Source organism: Cervus elaphus, chromosome 26 (assembly GCF_910594005.1).
Source record: "Cervus elaphus chromosome 26, mCerEla1.1, whole genome shotgun sequence".
Lineage (NCBI taxonomy): Eukaryota > Metazoa > Chordata > Mammalia > Artiodactyla > Cervidae > Cervus > Cervus elaphus.
This window is the reverse complement of record NC_057840.1, coordinates 34,534,361-34,554,230: the sequence shown is the minus strand read 5'-3', so window position 1 is coordinate 34,554,230 and position 19,870 is coordinate 34,534,361. Positions and strand designations below refer to the sequence as shown.

The 19,870-nt window shown below is 42.2% G+C and overlaps 1 protein-coding gene across 3 annotated transcripts in view; it reads right to left on the bottom strand.

Annotated features, from left to right (window-relative positions):
• PLEKHG1 (pleckstrin homology and RhoGEF domain containing G1) overlaps positions 1-19,870 on the bottom strand; it is a 240,714-nt gene that overhangs the window by 118,256 nt on the left and 102,588 nt on the right. Inside the window, exon 1 of one of the 3 annotated variants that reach the window (XM_043887986.1) lies at positions 8,674-8,692. The exons of the other annotated variants lie outside the window; for them this stretch is intronic. The gene's annotated coding sequence lies outside the window, so the exon portion shown is untranslated. Of the gene's footprint in view, positions 1-8,673; positions 8,693-19,870 lie in introns of those variants that run through there. 3 annotated transcript variants of the gene reach the window in all.

Here is a 19,870-nt window from a genome sequence, read left to right as displayed (position 1 = left end):
TTCAATCTTAGAGAGCGAGCGCCGTTGGACTCATCTTTCATCTTATATTTAATTACTTGGTATCCAAGCTGAGCGCCAAGCTTGCTGAGAGTTTTTATGCGTCTAAACACTTGCCTAATTCCCGGTTCCCACAGAGGTACGTGAAGTAACTTGTTTATGTTAACAGAACAAAGGAAAGGAAATAGGCCTGTCTGTTAGGCTACAGGGTTAATCTTAATTAGGCCAAGAAACAAGTGTCACCAAATTTACTTTGGTTTATTCTGAATAAAAATTTTAGAGTCCTTTACCAGTATTAGATGAAAGGAAAAAAAAAAAAAGAGAGAGAGAGAGAGAAAGGAGAAAAAGCCAGAACATTCATATGAGCTGCTTGTAGAAGAGGTGGGATGAAGTGGTGGGGGTGGGGGGGATTCCCTCACTATCCACTGTGATCTAGACTCTACTTTAAAGAAGTATTTATTTAAATAATTAAATAAATTTAATTTAAAGTAAAATTGAAAAATAAAATAAAAACTTATGTGAAGGTGGTTCCCTGTGGGCAGACTCTCCCCCGCCTTCATTTTTCCATTTTTTTCCACCCGCCCTGCTCCCTGCTGGCTGGCTTCCAGTTGGGTTTGGCTGACAGTAGACACCAGTATTCTGAGCAGGAGGAGAAGGAAAGAGACGCTTTTCTGCCTTCTCCCTGGCTGATGAAGCATCTGGGGTTTAGCAGTGGCTGCAGCCAAGACACCCTGGTCTCCACGGTTCCAGCTGTCATGGGGCTCTCCTAACTCTTCCTTGTTCCCTGAGCCGTCGGGGTCCCTGCGGGTTATCCCTGAGGACAGTGGTTCAGGTTTCCTGCCGTTGCTGCGATCTCTGGGCGCCACGCATTCCTTGCTGGCTCCCAAGGCCACAGCACCGTCCATGGAGCAGCCCCTTCATTAACCTCTCATTTGAACCAGCCGAGCGAATCCAGTTTCCTGCCAGGACCCCGCTGATCCAGTTTCATCCTGACCCCAGACTCTCTGGTCTGAAAAGCTGATAGCAGTCCAGTTTCACGTGCTTAGTTCGCATGTTTGACCACAGCTTTTCCCTAGGGGGTTTACTGCCCAATTTTCAGCCCTTTTTTGATTTACCGGCTGCTTGATTCAGGTCAATGAAATAAACAGAATCTATTTTGTGCTAGAAATAGATTTTGAATTTAATATCTACTGATATATTTAACTCAACAGATATTTATTGAGCAGCTACTATGTGTCAGGCCCTGTATAAGCGCTAAAGACACAGCAGTGAAGAAAATGCGTAACCACCCCTAACTTTCTGCAGTTTCTTTATGAGTGGGGGCTAGCTGGACGAAAATCCCGTGATAACAGTGTTTCAATATTGGAAAGGTTCTTTGAGGTTTTGGATGGCTCAGTTGGTAAAGAATCTGTCTGCAATGCAGGAGACTCCGGTTCAATTCCTGGGTCAGTGATCTGCTAGAGAAGAGATAGGCTACCCACTCCCGTATTCTTGGGCTTCCCTTGTGGCTCAGCTGGTAAAGAATCCACCTGCAATGTGGGAGACCAGGGTTTGATCCCTGGGTTGGGCAAATCCCCTGGAGAAGGGAAAGGCTACCCACTCCAGTATTCTGGCCTGGAGAATTCCATGGACTATATAGTCCATGGGGTCACAAAGAGTTGGACACAACTGAGTGACTTTCACTTTTCACTTTCAATCTAACTCCTTATCTGGTGTTTGAATGATCACTTACAATAACTCACAAAGTATGCCCAGTCTCTGCTCAGAGACTGTTAGTTACTAGACATTGACCACTGTTCACAGTCCATCACACTTTAGCCAAGCTAGTCTTTATTAAAGTTGTCTATAATCTTTAAAGTATTTTCTCACATGGAGCAGAAGTTCTTCAAGGACCACTGCAGGAAAACAAGACAGATCATACCTCACTTCCATCTTGAAGTTCGTTAACTATTTGAGATGCTATCAGGTCTCCCATTCATACTTGCCTCTTCATTCAAATATTTATTGAATAACTGCCCTAGGTGATTCCTGGAGGCAAGGGTTCAAGGGGTGGGGGTGGGGAGTTGCCCCTCATGTTGTGGGGTGCATGGGACAGTGCGGAACCCCCAGGAACACCTGCTTCAGGTGTCTCAAGATCTTGCTTTCCTGCAGCTTCCACCAAAAGGTTTTCAGGATCTCAAAAAATCCTCATGCCACTTACCACTGTAAAAAATCCTACAAAGACACTGCTTTTAGAGAAAGCCTTTTGGAAAAGAAATGTTCTTCTCTATCAGGTTTTTAGATGTAGCAGCAGCACTCTGTCCTCCAAAGGCACAGAGTGTGACCGGGGGAGGGGACAGACACTGAACCGTCACACGAACCAGTGTTCCTTCTACCTGAGATTGGATTCTGCAGAGATGGCATGGGGGGAGGGCTATGAAAACATAGCTTGGTCCAAGGGGACCAGGCCTAGTTTGGGGGTGGGGTCAGAGAAGGTTTCCCATGAGAGGAGTGTGTGAACTGACATTTGAAAGCTGAGAGGAAAGAAAGCTGGGGGAAGCCAAGCCAACAGACAAGATCGTCCAGGTCATTTTACTTCCCTTAAGCGTAGATGGCTGGTGTACCTAGCATTACGCCCACGGTGACCACTCGACCTAGATTTTTCTCTGGGCAATCTTGTTTGCAAATATCCTACTGCATACCACAGTTAATAACTATGTTTACTGAAACTCTGCCCCCTTATTAAAGAATCTTCTATTTCCTTCTCTACTCTGGGGTGACCCACCTTCTAATCTGCACACATCAGCCTCCCTTTTCGGGGCTTTTCCTTTATCCCCTCCACACACTGGGCAGAGCCACTTGGGAAGTAACCATGACTGTTCATGTGCAACCGCCTCGACAGGGCCCCTTAGAAGGTGTGGTTACAGTAAATCACAACTTAAATGTCCCTGCCTGGCATTTTCATCTAGGTATAATCAGATCAAAATGAACACCAAAGGAGCCCGAAGGGGAGAAGTGGTCACGAAAGGACAGCCTGGAGGAGGGGCCCCCCCACTCCACTGCGGTGCTACTTCTAGGGGGTTTAGGGACTGACCCTGCACAGGTGAGCCTTGAGTACAGCCCAGGACCACTTGTTCACCTATTCCAGGACACTTAAAGCCAGGGACGACTTCCTGGTACCACTGTAGCTCCAAACATAAGACATCTGCTTAGGAATCTGCACACTCTTTTGTTTTGTTCTGTTCAGTCACTAAGTGGTGTCTGACGCTTTGAGATCCCCTGGAGTGCAGCACGCCAGGCTTCCCTGTCCTTCACTATCTCCCAGAGTTTGGCCAAATTCATGTCCATTGAGTCGGTGATGCTATCTAACCATCTCATCCTCTGCCACCCCCTTTTCCTATTGCCTTCAAACTTTCCCCGCAACAGGGTCTTTTTCAACGAATCGACTCTTTGCATTAGGTGGCCAAAGTATTGCAGCTTCAGCTTCAGCATCAGTCCTTCCAATAAATATTCAGTGTTGCTTTCCTTTAGGATGGACTTGTTTGATATCCTTGCTGTCCAAGGGACTCTCACAAGTCTCTAGCACCACAGTTTCGAAGTATCAGTTCTTCAGCACTCAGCCTTCTTTATGGTTCAACTCTCACATCTGTACATGACTATTGGAAAAACCTTTACTATATTTGCCATTGCTTTCCTTTCAAGGAGCAACCATCTTTTAATTTCATGGCTGCAGTCACCATCCGGTGATTTTGGATATTAGGACAAAGAAAATGAAGCTTCTCTGAGAATATTGAGGAGTTAGATTTTCATAAGACTCGGTTACTATCCAGTGAAGCCATAGTAAAGACCAGCTCCAAAGCGGAACTTTGTTCAATCCAAACCATCGTTCACCACTTGTAACATGACGCATGTTACAGGGCACAGACCTGGAGCTGGGATGTGAAGAACTGACGCTTTCCTAGACAACTGGGTCACCTTGAGCAACTTACTTACCTCTCTGGGTTCCAGGTTCCTCCTGGATTAGTAAAGTGACAACTCTGGAGCCTGTAGCCTTCAAGAACGCTTTGGCAAACTATTGTACAGAGAATGGATAAATAACAAGGTCCTACTGTATAGCATAAGGAACTATATTTAATATCCTGTGACAAATCATAATAGAAACAAAATGAAAAAGAACAATGTCTGTATGAGTGAATTTGTAAAGCAGTGTATTGTTTTGCTATACAGCAGAAATTAACACAACATTATGAATGAACTACACTTCAATAAAATTAATCAAAATAAAAAACACTTTCCAAATCTTCAAATCTAAGATTCCATGCTTTGGGGCAATGGGTTAACACAATGACCCATTTCTGAACTACACAATATTTCTTGGTGGTTTAGTCACTAAGTCGTATCTGACTCTTGCGACCCCATAGACTGTAGCCTGCCAGGGTCCTCTGTTCATGGGATTCTCCAGGCAAGAATTACTGGAGTGGGTTGCCATTTCCTCCTCCAGGGGAACTTCCTGACCCAGGAATCAAAACCAGGTCTCCTGCATTGCAGGCAGGTTCTTTACAGACCAAGCTATGAGGGAATCCCAGTATTTCTTGAGGCTCTCATATAACTTGAGGTTCTTAAATATAGTTCCACTATTTTAGTCAGATAACCATGAATTGATACAAAAACCAGGAACATATGGCTTTTATAAAGGGAAATTGCTTTAAATTATCTATAATTTCTCATGCAGCAGAACTTATGATAAGACATCTTAACTCATCTGCTATCAACAGAAAGATTCCCCACAAAAACTTTTAACAATATAATCTGGCAGTAGACCAATGCCTAGTGTCAAGGTCATGCTTTTTACCTATTCACTGACATCATCTCCACTTTCTGCAAAATTGCATTCTGGAAACCAGGTTAGAACATAGATTACAGAATAGCTAATTTTACCGCAGGGTATATAATTTGGGGTTGCACTTTACTCCAGGCAAGTACCTGTCCTAATAATACTCCTGGAATAGAGGTAACATAAAAGTTGATATCACTGAATAACTGCAAAAATTATGCTCCTATAACCTGCAGATAATGGGAAGAATGGCTAGTTCTAAATTACCTAGGGGCTCATTATACTTTAAGTACACATGCAATGATGATGATTGGAACAAATTCACTGTAATGGGTGTCCTGCTTGACTCTCCATGGAAACTGGGTGGTTAAGACTGGGAGAATCTTTATAGTGGTCCCCAACCCAGTTTACTTGTTTTGATTGATGAATGAACTGACTGGCTGATTTTCAAGAGTTCTGTTTAATTGGTTCTCAAAGAAAGAATCCTACCAATATCTGAAATTGGGATTCAGCTCTATTTTCAAGTATACATCTCAGGTTTTGTATGGGCTGCAGAGGATGGGGCTGGAGGTGAGAGATCTGAGGGTAATTCAAAGATTGGTTGCCCTGGGAGAGATGGGGAAGGAAGTCAGGCCTGATAAATAACTATGCAAACTGGCCTCCCTGTAATAGGGAAGAACAAATCTGACTCCATTTTGGATCCATTTCTTTTACCTTAACCTTTGTATTCTACTGCTTTTGCAATGTTCCTAAGAAATGTTGCATATAGCCTGAAGTATACAGAACTGCCCAATCTCAAGACTCTAGCTTTTAAAGATATAACACATTTCCATTCATATGGAGATAAAAAGTTGCAGAACAGAGAATAACATGTCTTGTTGGAAGCTTATAGGAACATTGTGACCTGACCTATGTGAACAGCTGTGATAACAGAGGATTCTGACTCCAAGAAGTTTGCAACAACCAACCACAACCCCTCCCGTTTGAGTATAAAAGAAGCCTCAATTTTTAACTCCAGTGGAATGGTTCTTTGGGACACTAGTCCACCATCTTTTCAGTATGCTAGCTCTCTGAATAAAGTTGCTCTTCCTTGCCCTAACAACTTATCTCTTGATTTATTGGCCTGTTGTGTGGTGAGTAGTAGGAGCTTGGACTCAATAACATCACCCCAGCCAACCACACAGCCTGTGAATGTCTTAGAGAAGGAAGAGATTGAGAGGTAAAAAGAAAAGAGAGAGAGAAAGAGAGAGGGAATAGCTATAACATCTTAGCTATGAGATTCTATATAAGGGAAGAAAACATAATAAAAAAGGTAGCCCTTTTCCCATAAAGAGAGAGAAGTGAACATCAGCAGCTTGGGGTTAGGGGTTGGGTGGTCTCCAGGTGAACTCCCAGGGAAGTGTGGAGACCCCAGATATCTCAGGGCAGGGGCCCTGGGAGGGCACACATCCTTGGACAAAGGGCAGTGACAGTACAGGCAGGGAAGTTGGGGAGCCAGGGGGGGGACTACCCAGGAGGAGAGGGAGGGGAGTGAGGTCTGGACCCTGTGTTGATGGGAAGGGACACTGAGCTGGTAAAGTTTAGTCTTCAGTGTGTGTGCTCAGCCACTCAGTGGTGTCTGACTCTTTGTGACCCCAGGAGCCCACCAGGCTCCTCTGTCCATGGAATTTTCCAGACAAGAATACTGGAGCAGGTTGCCATTTCCTACTCTAGCGGCTCTTCCCAACCCAGGAATTGAACCCACATCTCTTGTGTCTCCTGCATCGGTAGGCTGATTCTTTACTGCTACACTACCTGGGAAGCCCTTATTAGTGTGACCGGACCTAGACCCACAGGGCTGCAGAGGCCTGATGTGAGCTGCAGACTCCCCGGGAAGTTGTGCTCCGAGGCTGAGTAGGCAGAGTGTGACCTGAAGACTTGCTGTTTGTCAACACTGGGTTTACATCATTTGAATTGATAAAATACATTTTAAAAATCAAGCTATTTCAAAAATAGAAAAAGGAAAAATCAGGATATTTCACATAAAAATACAGATTTTCCTTCTTGGGGAGGAGATGCCAAAGAAACAGTAAGCCTTGGTTGCCACTAGCCTTGTATTTCCACTCAGCAGCAATGGCTGGAGCTCAGCTTGTTCCCTTCACCTTCACTGCGCACTTCACAGTTTGCCGCAGGCCCCACCCCTCCCATCTGTATCACACTCTTGGCCAATCGCTCTTTTGTAGGACCTGCCTGACTCTGGAGTCTGAAAGCATTTGACACTGGGTCACACTCATGGACGCTTGGACACTACACTGTGTACTAGGTTAGTAGTCTTAGAACAACCAGATTACTAGAAATGATGTTTTAAGAACAATTTATTTCTCTTCAATTTGTAAGTCACATAAAAATGAAGCATGAAGGATTAAATATATCACTAGTTGTTTGTTACTGTATATAAGAATAGACCAAAAAAAGTACCATAAAACCAAAACCATCATGGAAATACTCAGTGTAGTGAGTAAGGGGAAAATGTTTATAGTAGCAGGTGGGAAGAATATTAAAATTACAGGTCAAGAAATTGGAACTGTCTTTTTTTTTTTTTAAAGATAACTGAGTTAAATTTGTTTCACTTTATTTTTTGGCCATTCCATGTGGCTTGCAGGATCTTAGTCCCCCAACCAGATATCAACCACATGCCTTCAGCAGTGAAAGTACGGAGTCTTAATCATTGGACTGCCTGGAACTGTCTCCACCATTTAATTCCACAAGCTTTTAGTTTCATTTTCCACTCTTACTATTAATTAGAGTCATTATTTTACTAGTACTTTCATAAACCTTTAACATATCAATAAATGTTAGAATTTCCTCAGGGTCTCTATGGAAGAATTACAGTGGTAATTCTTCTTCAGTGATTTGGTAATTCTGCCAAACCAAACATCCAGGTAACACGGTGTCATAGTTTTAGACATTTAAAAATACTGGGACAGCTAGATAAAAACCACAGCCCTGAAAGAATGACACATTGAGTTGTCAGACAATTCTTGAGGGTCCCTTACCCGAACCCTCATCCAAGGACTTGAAGTCAGGATTGATTTTTGAATCACTTCTGAAAAACAAGCCAGGATCAACTACAAATGCTAAAATTCACATATCATATCTTAAGCTCATAGAATACTGGTTTTGTGGTACCTTTTTAAAAAATAATAGGACAGAAGTTAAGACTTAGAACTGGAGATCCTGGCCCCATCAAAATAAACAAGGGCTGTAAGACTGTTTATAAGCAAGAAAAAAAGAAAAATAAAGCAGTCCCTCCTCATTGGGAAGAGCATTTATTCATTTTGACAAGGAGCGTTTAAGAAGATACCCAGAGGCATTAGTTAATCGTCAGCATTTTTCCTAGAAAGGGGAAAAAACCCCATCCTGTACCCCAGCCCGATGTTTCTTTCCTTCTGAACCCTGGAGATAAAAATTTTAATACACAGAAGGCCTCAACAAGGATTTGCGAACGTACCCAAACCCTTTTGAAGAAGCAACGTCTCTGATATGTGATCTCTTCCCTCACATGTGAGGAGGCGGGAGTTGGGGGAGAGAAGGGTGAGGGGGGATAGAAAAACAAAAGCAACTACTCTCCCCTAATCCTGATGTGGTAGAAAAGCAGAAAGCTAAAAGCTCCCCTGAGGGAAAAAGCTCCTTCAGACTGAGGTGGATCAAGCAAGTCTTCAGGCTACTTAACTTGCTGATGTTTCTCTTCATGGTTTTGAGGTGTGTTTACGAGGCCACATGCTTTCAGCACGGGTGAGCCTAGACATTTGGGGTGAAGGCCAGAGCAGAGTAAGGCCTAGAAAACTGAGACTCAGCCCCAAAGAGGACAGACTTGTACCCACCTCTTCCTCTGGGATGCTCCTCTGGAGACCCCATGACAAGTGTTGGTGAGCAGGGGATTCTTTTTCTCCTCTGCATCAGTAGATTCCATACCATGATTTTGTTTTTTTAAAAAAGTTTTGTTTTGGAAATGGCAACAGGTGGCCAACAGGTACATGAAAATATGCTCCAGACTGCTAGGGAAATGCAAATCAGAACCACAATAAGATACCACCTCACACCTGTCAAAGTGGCTATCATCAAAAAGATAAATAACAGTGAGAATGTGGAGAGAAGGGAACCCTTGTACAATGTTGATGGGACTGTAAATTGGTACAGGCATTGTAGAAAACAATACAGAGTTTTCTCAAAATAACTAAAAATTGAACTACCATATGACCCAGCAATTCCACTTCTGAGGAATTATCTGAAGCACATGAAAACACTGCTGTGCCAAGATAAAGCAACTGACAGACCAGTGAAACATAGATCGCTGATCCCACTGCCAGCGTTTCTGATTCTGTGGGTCTGGGGTGTGCGTATGCGTAGTCGCTCAGTTGTGTCTGACTTGGGTCTGGGGTAGGGCCTGAGAATATCTAACAAGTCAGCAAATGGTATTGATGCTGCTGGTCTTGGGAACATGTTTTAAGAATCATTGATCTATACCAGAAACTAACCCAGCATTGTAAGTCAACTACACATCAATAAAACATTTAAAAAAAAGAATCAATGAGCTAGTTAGTAGCTGAGCCAGAATGAGGCTTCTGCTCTCTTCACTTCACATCTTCCCAATAAATGGTGGGTACCAGCTGCCCTATAACGGGAGAGACAGAGGGAGGTGGGTCAGCTTGCTTGGGCAGCCCGAGCGCAGGTAGGGAATACAGTCCTCCTCCTAATTTAGCTGAGACATTTGGAAGGTTCCTGCTGGCAGGCACATTACACCGTGATTCATTATGATACTGGAACTTGGTTCTAACCTTCTGCACCCACCCCCACACATCACCAATCTGAAACAACACAAAGCTGTTCACTGCCGATAATAAATATTATTCTCACCCTGAGCTATTTACCAAAACTTGTGATCTGAAATTTGGCTCTTTCAAATGCTAAACATAGCAGGAATTAGCAACAAGCAGGGGTCATGGATAATTGCCAGTATTTATTCTCAGAAGAGAAGGATGGTTAGACAATTTCAAAGTTTTGTTTGCATTATAAATCAAAAGGAAATTTTTCTGTTTATTTGTTTAGCTGAGAGGATCCATTGCCTTTCATTAAGATTCCTAATAGAGTGAACTCTTCAGAAAGTAGGGACATTATTTAATGACTGTTTAAACTTGTCACATTTAAAACTGCTTCATTTTCCTGCCGTCCCCGGGGTGTTCTGAGGTTTAAGCGACTTAATGAGCATAAGGCATGATGGAGCCTGGCATATACTAGGTGCTCATAGAGTGTCAGGCAGCGCTCAACATTATTGCTCCTGGCATTTAAAAGAGCCCAGGGACTGGCCCGTTTGCTTGGACAAGTAGGTGGGGCCAAAGGGCATGACCTGAGTAAGCAGCAGACTTCATCACCAAGTCTCTCTTCCCCATTAGCAGGGTGATTAGAGACCGTGGACCTCAAACTCATTTATGGAGCATCTACATTTACAAGGCAATTATCTGTTACCCACAAAACCTTATAGAATGTCACTTACTGAGCCAAAGCATCTAATTGGAATACTTGCTTAAGCATTAGAGACCTCAGGAAAATATTCTAGAGAAGAGTTAGGTTAAATTATTTTTTTTTTATTTTGAAAGAAGTATAAATCCATAAGAAGTTGCCAAAAAAAAGTACAAGGAGTTCTCCTGTAGCCTTCACCCAGTGTCCCCCAATGCCAACAACTTGCATCACTGTTGTATGGTAGCGAAACCAGGATGTTGACATCGGGCCAGTCCATAGAGCACACTCAAATGTCATCAGTTTTGAGGACAGTTACAGTTTAGTTTTGAAGGACATAAGAACAAAGAAAGAGATGTGAAGGCAATGAACACAATCACTCTCACCTGATGTTACTTTGAAATGTGACTTTGCATGTACTAGTTATGAGAAAAAGACAAATGTTAAGGTCATAAATTGTATAAATTATGACTCTCCCTGAAAAAAAAACTTAATTTTTTTTTTTCAGAGACTGAGCTTAATGACTGTAATCAGATTAAACTCTTTTCCAAATCATTTATAGATATGAGCATTTATGGGTGATGGGCTTCCCTGGTAGCTCAGCAGTCAAGACTCCACCTGCTAAGCAGGAGACAGGGGAGACCTGGATTTGTTTGATCCTTGGGTTGGAAAGATCCCCTGGAGAAGGAAATGGCAACCCACTCCAGTATTCTTGCCTGGGAAATCCCATGGAAAAGGAACGCGTCAGGCTACAGTCCATGGGGTCACAAAATAGTCAGACACCACTTAGTGATTAATGACAACAACAAGCAACAATGGATGAAGCCATTTAGTCTCTTTTAAAGTGACAGGTAAGCTCGAGACTTGGACACAAATCCGAACCCTGCCCAAACATACTTCATCTGTACAACTGCTTTAAGAGGATAAATGAGCAACTTTAGAACTTTCTATATTGCCTGGCTTTGAATAATTGGATTTTGTTACATTTCTCCATATTGTGTTCACTATAAATCAGTCTTCTTTTTCCTTGAGCATACTCTCTTTTCTTACATATGTATTTGGCGCTATTAAAATGGAATATTTCAATTAGCTGGAATAGGGTATTTGAATAATATATAGTCAGGTTATGGAGTCAAACCATTCATCTTCCTTAACCAGCAACTATCTTTCAAAATTGATAGCAACACAAGGTAGTTCAAACTGACCTACCAACATTTGGTCTTTATCTGAAATATAAAAAATAAAATAAAAATAACTAAAAATAAAAAAGAGAAAAAGCATCAGTAGCCCACCAGAAGAACAAAATGTCTTCAAAATTTCATAAGAAGCAGATTCTCCAGGTCTGTCAAAAAGGACTAGAACTACTTTTTTTAAAAACTTTTTATATTAACAATTAACAATACTGTGATAATTTCAGGTGGATAGCAAAGGGATACATATACATGTATCCATTCTCCCCCAATCTCCCCTCCCACCCAAGCTGCCACATAACATTGAGCAGAGTTCCCTGTGCTATACTGTAGGTCCTTGTTCGTTATTCCTTTTAAACACAGCAGTGTATCCATGTCAGTCCCAAACTCCCCAACGAGCCCCTCCCCAATCTTTCCTCCTTGGTAACTATAAGTTCAGAAAACGACTTTCTTGAGTGGGTAACAACGTGATGACATTTTAGATTCTTCACCCTAAAAAAGTGTCTTTGGTATTAGAAAACAAAACGCAGCATTTTCCCTTTGCACGATCGGAGCTGTCTGTGTCAATCTCCCCCCACTGAGGCCAGCCAGAGTAAATAGATGTTTCAATGGGTGGAGAAGTCACACTGGCCTCCACTGGTACACAAAGAGCTGACAACCCCTGCTGGGGTCATCTGAATTCTAAAATGACCAAGCAGAACTATTGTAGAAGGCTCCTCCCTTCTAGGGCCAGCCTTGGGCAAGATTTCGAAATATGAGGAAACTTGTCCTGGACCACACTGGCCATCTCTCCATCCCTAGGCACCCTGACTTACATCCCAGTTGAGTGTCTTGAAATCTCCCCACTCCCTGGTCCAACCCTGCCCACCCAGGACTCCTTCCTTCAAGGCCTGGGGCCCTAAGTTCAGCCCCCCTCAAAGATTCTGAGGATGCGGAGACACGGATCAAATAACCTGCCTAAGGCACACAGTTAGAGAGCTGGAGGCCTGATTCCAAGTTTGGTGCTCTGTCCATTGCCTACAGCACATCAAATTGTTCTCTGGCCTAAGTGATTAAAAATTTACTATTTTATTCATATTTTTAAGCTCGAGAATTGACAAATTGTAATTATCTTTATTCTTTCAGAATCAAATCATCACATACATTTTCTTTCAGCTCCTGGAGGAATTTTTATTTATTTATTTTGTATTGGGGTGTAGCCAATTAACAGTGTGGTAACAGTTTTATGTGAACAGTGAAGGAACACAGCCACACATGTATATGTATCCATTCTCTCTCAAACTCCCTCCCATCCTGGAGGAATTTTTAAATGCTTTAAACTGTTAGTATATTAAAAGGACTTCTGATACTAACATGGTTCCCAAATAATCTTTAGCAAAATTTAGCACACTTTATATGTACACACACACACACACACACACACACACACACACACATAAATTGGAACCCACTGAAATAATTAAAATTTTTTTTTCATTGGCCATAGCATAATTTTTGCATCTTTTCTTGGTAATTCAAAAGTAATTTTACTCTTGGAAATACAACAGTCTTACAGATCACAAGAGACAGCCACTTCTGTAGCAGCTTCCAAGTTTGATTTCTGAAATATCACCCATATACGCCATCTCAACATACAAAGAAAGCTCACCTGAGACTTTTGTCCCTTGTACTGCACAGATGATTTCTTATATCCCTGGACTTAGCACTTGTAAAATGATGCTCATGAATCGGTGATTTATTTTTCAAATCCTGGTTAGCTAAAGACTCTTTTTGTGCATTTTGCATAGAGATGCTGTTGTTCAGAAACAAATCCACACAGTGAGATCCAACAGAGCTGAGGAAAAACAGACCCTGGACTCAGCACCAGTGCTGCCTGAAGAAAAGAGAGGTGTGCGTGCCTTGGTGTGATGTGTGTGTCTGTGTGTATGTGTGTGTAACTAGATAGTCAAAGTGTTTAGTGCAAGATTAAGAAGTGTCTAAATTCCATCCTCTGATTTCAAATGAAAACTGCAGATTTTTCCCCAGAGCTGGCAGCCTGCCATCACCACGGGGCTTAAAGCAGCTCAGGGCTTTGGGGAGAGGAGGGAAGAGACTTCATACACGGAGCGCTCACTGCCCGCGGCATCACCTTCGGTCTCCTGGTTTTAGCCTAAATTCCACTGCCAGACTCCCTAGACTTTCAACTTAAGCTAGCAAAGAAATAATTAAAAAGATATATGGGCTTTTAAAAGTAGTTACAGGGGAAAGACATTCTAAAATATTCTCTGTGATCTGAATTCTCATCACAATCTTGATATATAGCAGAGGCTCTGGACACTATTTAAGGCTAATACTAGTTTTCTGCACTCTTTGCATAACTTACATAAACATATCCCAGATTCATTTGACTGGCTGTGAAAGTGGTCAAGAAAATGATAAATTAACATTTTTTTAAGGTGAAGGTTCTATATTTGAACTCTTATTTTTTTTTTTTAGTTTTATTTTTTGACTACACCCTAGTGTGGCAGGTGGGGATCTTAGTTCCCTGACCAGGGATTGAACGGGTGCTCCCAGCATCGGGAGTGCAGAATCTTAACCACTAGACCACCAAGGAAGTCCCCTGAATTCTTATTTTAACACTTCTTCCCCACTTTCTTCCAGACCACAGTGACTTCAATAAGCACCTTGGGTCACTTTATAGATATTCTCACACAAAATCTTCTCCATTCAAGAGGGTCACATTGTATTTTCAAAAAAACTTCAACAGCCAGATAGAGTTTCTCATGGAAACTCTCAAGTCGGACATCTGCAAAATAGCAATCATGGATATTGGTGCCTTTGTATTTGTTCACCATCACAATGAACACTTGCTAGTCCTCCTTATAAGAATTACAAAGTCTCACCTGGTCCCTAAAACTCAAGTGTCCCCATTTCAAAGCTGGGCAATTTGAGGCTTAGGCAAGCTATGTAACAAGTTCAAAGTGACTCAAGTGGAAATCCAAGAGCCAGGATTCTGTGTTCTTAACCCCTGCCTTATACTTTAACATTTCAAGCAAAGGAGAATCAACAGTTTTCTCTACAAGGAAGAAATATCTTCTGCAGTCTAGGATCTTAGTCTACAGATTAGTACTATATTTCTAGTGAATTCCTAACATATTAACATCTAACATCCTTATTTCAAACTAAGATCAACTAGAGGCAACTTAGCATCAACAAAACAAAAAATAAAAACATCAACAAAAGAAAACAAAACCCAAAGGGGGACAATGTGTTATAAAGACAGCTTTTAAGAAGTGTTTTGAAAATGATCAAACATGAAAAAATTATGTTTGTGAAAAACATCAAGCTAAATCCAAGTTCTGGAAGCATAAAGCATTGAGCAACTTCTTTGTAAAGAAAATGGAAACCAGGTCGATTTTTCAAGCAGGACAAATATTGTTCTTTGGAACGGAAACTTGTTGCTGAATCTCACCATGGAGCAAAAGGCTTATAAACTTTAGAAAAAAAATAAAGTTCACATGGAAACAAAAACACAACAGAAACTTCAATATGGAGACTGACAGACACTGCACGTCTTCCCAATTATTTTCAAAGCCATTGTTGGCTATTCAAATGTCCGTGGAGAAGTAATAAAATACCAACAATTCTGGTATTCCAGGGGAAATGCCTACGCTCAAATTTTTAAACTTTGTTTTTGTAAAATTTACAGAGACGATTAATGGAACTGATGACTTATAAGACAGCTCCGGGAATGGACTAGAAAACCTCTAAAAGATGCGAATCACTCATTCATGGGGACCACATAGTAATATGGGTTTTTACTGTGTGCCAGGTACCACTTTTATGCTTTAAAAAAGTTAACTCATTTGTTTAGGGGAGAATGGATACATGTATATGCATGGCTGAGCCCCTTTGCTGTCCACTTGAAACTATCACAACATTATTAACTGGCTGTGTTGTTGTTGTTTAGCCACTATGCCATGTCTGACTCTCTTGTCACCCCAAGGACTATAGCTTGCCAGGCTCCCCTGTCCATGGGATTTTCCAGGCAAGAATACTTGAGTGGGTTGCCATTTCCTCCTCCAGGGGATCTTCCTGACCCAGGGATTGACCCTGGGTCTCCTGCATTGCAGGCAGATTCTGTACCATCTGAGCCACCTGGAAAGCCCCATTAACCAGCTACACACCAATAGAAAATAAAAAGTTTTTTAAAAGATTAGTCTTTTCTAGGGTTTCATATAAATTGAATCTGTATATAATCTTTTGTGTCCAGTCTTATTCAGAAAAATTATTTTACAAGTCATTCGTACTGTGTGTATCAGTGGTTCTTTTAGTATTTCACTGTATGGATATATCTCAATTTGTGCTTCCATTCACCTTCTGATGGACATTTATGTATAATAGTTTCCAGTTTGGAGCTAATCTGAATAAAGCTGCCATGAACCAAAAAGAATTAACTCATTTAATTCTCATAACAATTCTAAAAGGTAGGTATTGCTATCCTATTTTGCACTTAAGAAAAATGAGACACACAGGAGGGAAGTAGCTTTCGAAGTCATCTAACTATGAAGTGGTATAACTGGTATATAAGCCAGACAGTCCTGGGGCTGAAACACTTACTCCCTCTGCTACACTAATTCCCAGCAGCTGAGCTCTGCATGTAAAGACAGGGATTGTCCCCACATAACTGGACTATTAGTGGGTAGGAAACAGAAATAGCTGTCATGTTTCTTCTGCAAAGGCTCTTATATAGACTAGACTTGTGACACCTCTGTCTGATGGTTCACAGCCCAGTTCAAGAGTGAAAGCTCCTAGCTAACCTGTGGGGAGCATGTGGAAAGATGAAGATGAGTGAATCAATAAATATACACAAAGCGGTACCAATTTGATGGGGAATGACTTCTAAACTCTTGTTTGATATAGCCTTCTTTTTTTTTTTCTTTTTTCTTTTTTCTTTATTTATTTATTTATTTCTTTCTTTCCCCAGTGGGTTTTGTCATACATTGATATGAATCAGCCATGGATTTACATGTATTCCCAATCCCGATCCCCCCTCCCACCTCCCTCTCCACCCGATTCCTCTGGGTCTTCCCAGTGCACCAGGCCGGAGCACTTGTCTCATGCATCCCACCTGGGCTGGTGATCTGTTTCACCATAGATAGTATACATGCTTAGCCTTCATTTTTTAAAGTGTTATTTGCATCTTTTACCATTTCTGATGGTAAAGCATCTGCCTACAATGTGGGGAACCCAGGTTCGATCCCTGGGTTGGGAAGATCCTCTGGAGAAGGAAATGGCAACCCACTCCAGTATCCTTGCCTGGAAAATCCCATGGACGGAGGAGCGTGGTAGGCTACAGTTCATGAAGTTGCAAAGAGTTGGACATGATGTGACAACTTCACTCACTCATTCACTCACCATTTTACTTTGCCTCTCAAGCCAGTCCCAAGCTCCCAGAGATCTTGACCTGGGCCATTCATGGTCCTGTATCCCGCTCATGGCTTTGTGCAAAGCAGATGCTTCATGGATGTGCCTGTGTGATTTACATGTGCTGTGGTCACCCTCCCACAGAGGCTGAGCACCAAGCTGGCTCTTCGTGGAAGTGAGGCATGATGTGTGGAGAGGGGCTGAGAAGGCAGCCAAATGTTAGAGAACAAAGCTCCGGCGGCTGGGAAGAGACAGACCTCACGGGGAGTGGTGGGCTGATCCAAGGAAGTACTGGACAACGACCAAACGGGGTAGTTACTGATGCAGGACCTCAGAGTCTATCCCAGGGAATTCAGAGACTCTTCCATAGCCAATTTGGATCACTGGCTCATGACGCAGGGGAGAAAAACAGTCTGCCAAAGGCTTTGTTTGCTGACACGAGAGCGTCCAAGTCCCAGGGTCAAAGAGATCAGAGAAAAAAAGTCAAAGTCTAGAATCAGTTTCCGGGAATGGAGGAGACAGTGCTGAAGTCACACATTTTACTTAATAATATTTTATTATAATGTGCTGCATGGGAGGCCACCAGTATGCAAATACATCTTCACACTCTTCTGACAAAGCAAGTAGAAGCATAAAGAATTACAGAGATAGTGAACCAAGTACATTCACTTCTGTTCCCTAGTCTAATCAGCTCTGAGGAAGCTTCAACAAGTTGCCACCACTTTTTCAACAGAACTAATCTCACATCCTGAGTCCAGAGAGAGGAATATAATCAAATAGAGAAGTGCATGTGGGGATAGAGCTTAGCAGGGGGTGAAGCTGACCATGACCTGGATTGAATCTGGCTGGAAAAATCATTCAATAGTGTATAGGTGGGTAAATTGTTGAACCCCTTTGGATCCCAGTTGCTTCTTGTGTAAAATGGGGACAACCTGGCACTTACTGCATATAGTTGAGAGGATTGAGAGAGACACTGAGTATAAAGCATTCATCCAAATGTCCAGATGTCACTCAATCATATCTGACTCTTTGCGACCACATGGACTATAGCCCGCCAGGCTCCTCTGTCCATGGAATTCTCCAGGCAAGAATACTGGAGTGGGTAGCCATTCCTTTCTCCAGGGGATCTGCCCGATGCAGGGACCAAACCCAGGTCTCCCACATTGAAGGCAGATTCTTTACCATCTGAACCACCAGGATACATGTAGATATCTTCAGACTTGTGTTTTCTTAGATTCTATATTTGTCCATTTTGTATCCATTAATTCATTGGAAAAGACCCTGATGCTGGGAAAGATTGAGGAGAAAGGGGTGGCAGAAGATGAGATGGATAGCATCACTGACTCAGTTGACATGAATTTGAGCAAACTCTGGGAAACAGTGGAGAACAGAGGAGCCTGGCATGCTGCAGTTCATGGGGTCACAAAGAACTGGGTCGAGAAGATCCCCTGGAGAAGGGATAGGCTACCCACTCCAGTATTCTTGGGCTTCCCTTGTGGCTCAGCTGGTAAAGAATCTGCTTGCAATGCAGGAGACCTGGGTTTGGTCCCTGGGTTGGGAAGATCCCCTGGAGAAGGGAAAGGCTATCCACTCCAGTATTCTGGCCTGGAGAATTCAATGCACTGTATAGTCCATGGGGTCACAAAGAGTCAGACACGACTGAGTGACTTTCACTTTCACTTCAGCGACTGAACAACAACAATCGTAGGGCCAAACAGCCAGAGTTGTTTACATCTCCCCTGTGATCCAGAGCCTACACTCTGAACCATCCCCTTATCTAATTCTCACACAAAACCCCAGGGTTAGGTATCAGACAAGCAGGGGAAGCCCCCATGCCTTAAGACCAGCTAGAATTATTCAAACTAGCCAGCCCTAAGCTGTGGACCCTGTCCTGCATGGGCAGCCCCACAGAAACACCAATCAAGTCTGACCTGGGCTTTCCTCTCATTTCTTTCTGCCTCCTGGACAAAACTGGTATGTCCCCATGTAGCCTTACATGGCATGCCAGCACCTCCACCCTTGGGAAATGTGAGTAATAAGAATCTTTTAGTGGCATTAGTCTCTCCATGTTATCATTTAGTCACTTCCATAAACTAAAATCCCATGAGTACAGTCACTGAGATGATGGACCTCATAAGCAATTGCTATAAAAACTTTTACATAGGCCATAAACATAATGTTAAGTCTATGTGTCTTCTTTCCACCTTTCCTTTTCTTACTGTCAGTTTCAGAGTTTTGGGCTGAATCATGACAATGGCCTCCTTAATATATTTTGTTAAATTCAATCTCTTGGTTCCTCAAGCCATATCTTTACATAGCTCTCTTTTAAAACTCAGATTGCAGGTTTACACTCTGCCAAGAAAGTTTGATATAGTTCCAGGTGGTCTGCAGCTCAAGTCCACACTCCTTATCTTGGGAGTTAGCCTTCTAGTGTCTGGCCAGGTACTGCAGCCACATGAGACTCCTGAACACGCCCCATGAGTCCTGCCAGCTTTTCACACCTCTGGGCCTTTGCTCAGGCTAGTGTCTGCCCGTGGGATGCTCTACCCACTCTTCTCTAAGTATGGCACATGTGGCCTCTGAGTGAATTTGCTTCTATACTATAATTGCCCTGACAGTAAATAACCAAATTAATTTCAAGCCTTTGGTTTGACTTAGGGAAAACTTCATGCATGAGAAAAGGTTGGAAGTGTAACAAGAGCAAATATTTACTTTCTATTAGCCCTAATTTCAGAGTTGACAATACCTTCAATGGTTTGGAAGGCCCAAATCAAGTTCTATCTACTGGGGAAACTGTACTATCTCTTAAATTAATCATTCCTTCCTCTGATATCCATTTACCATGTGTTTAATTCTGTTTATTCATATTATATTTGTTGCATTTCTTCACCTTTGTTTTCTCTAGGTCACAAACACTCTTTTGGGGTCAAGGATAAGCCGTAGATAGATTTTAAAAGCTGTCATCACA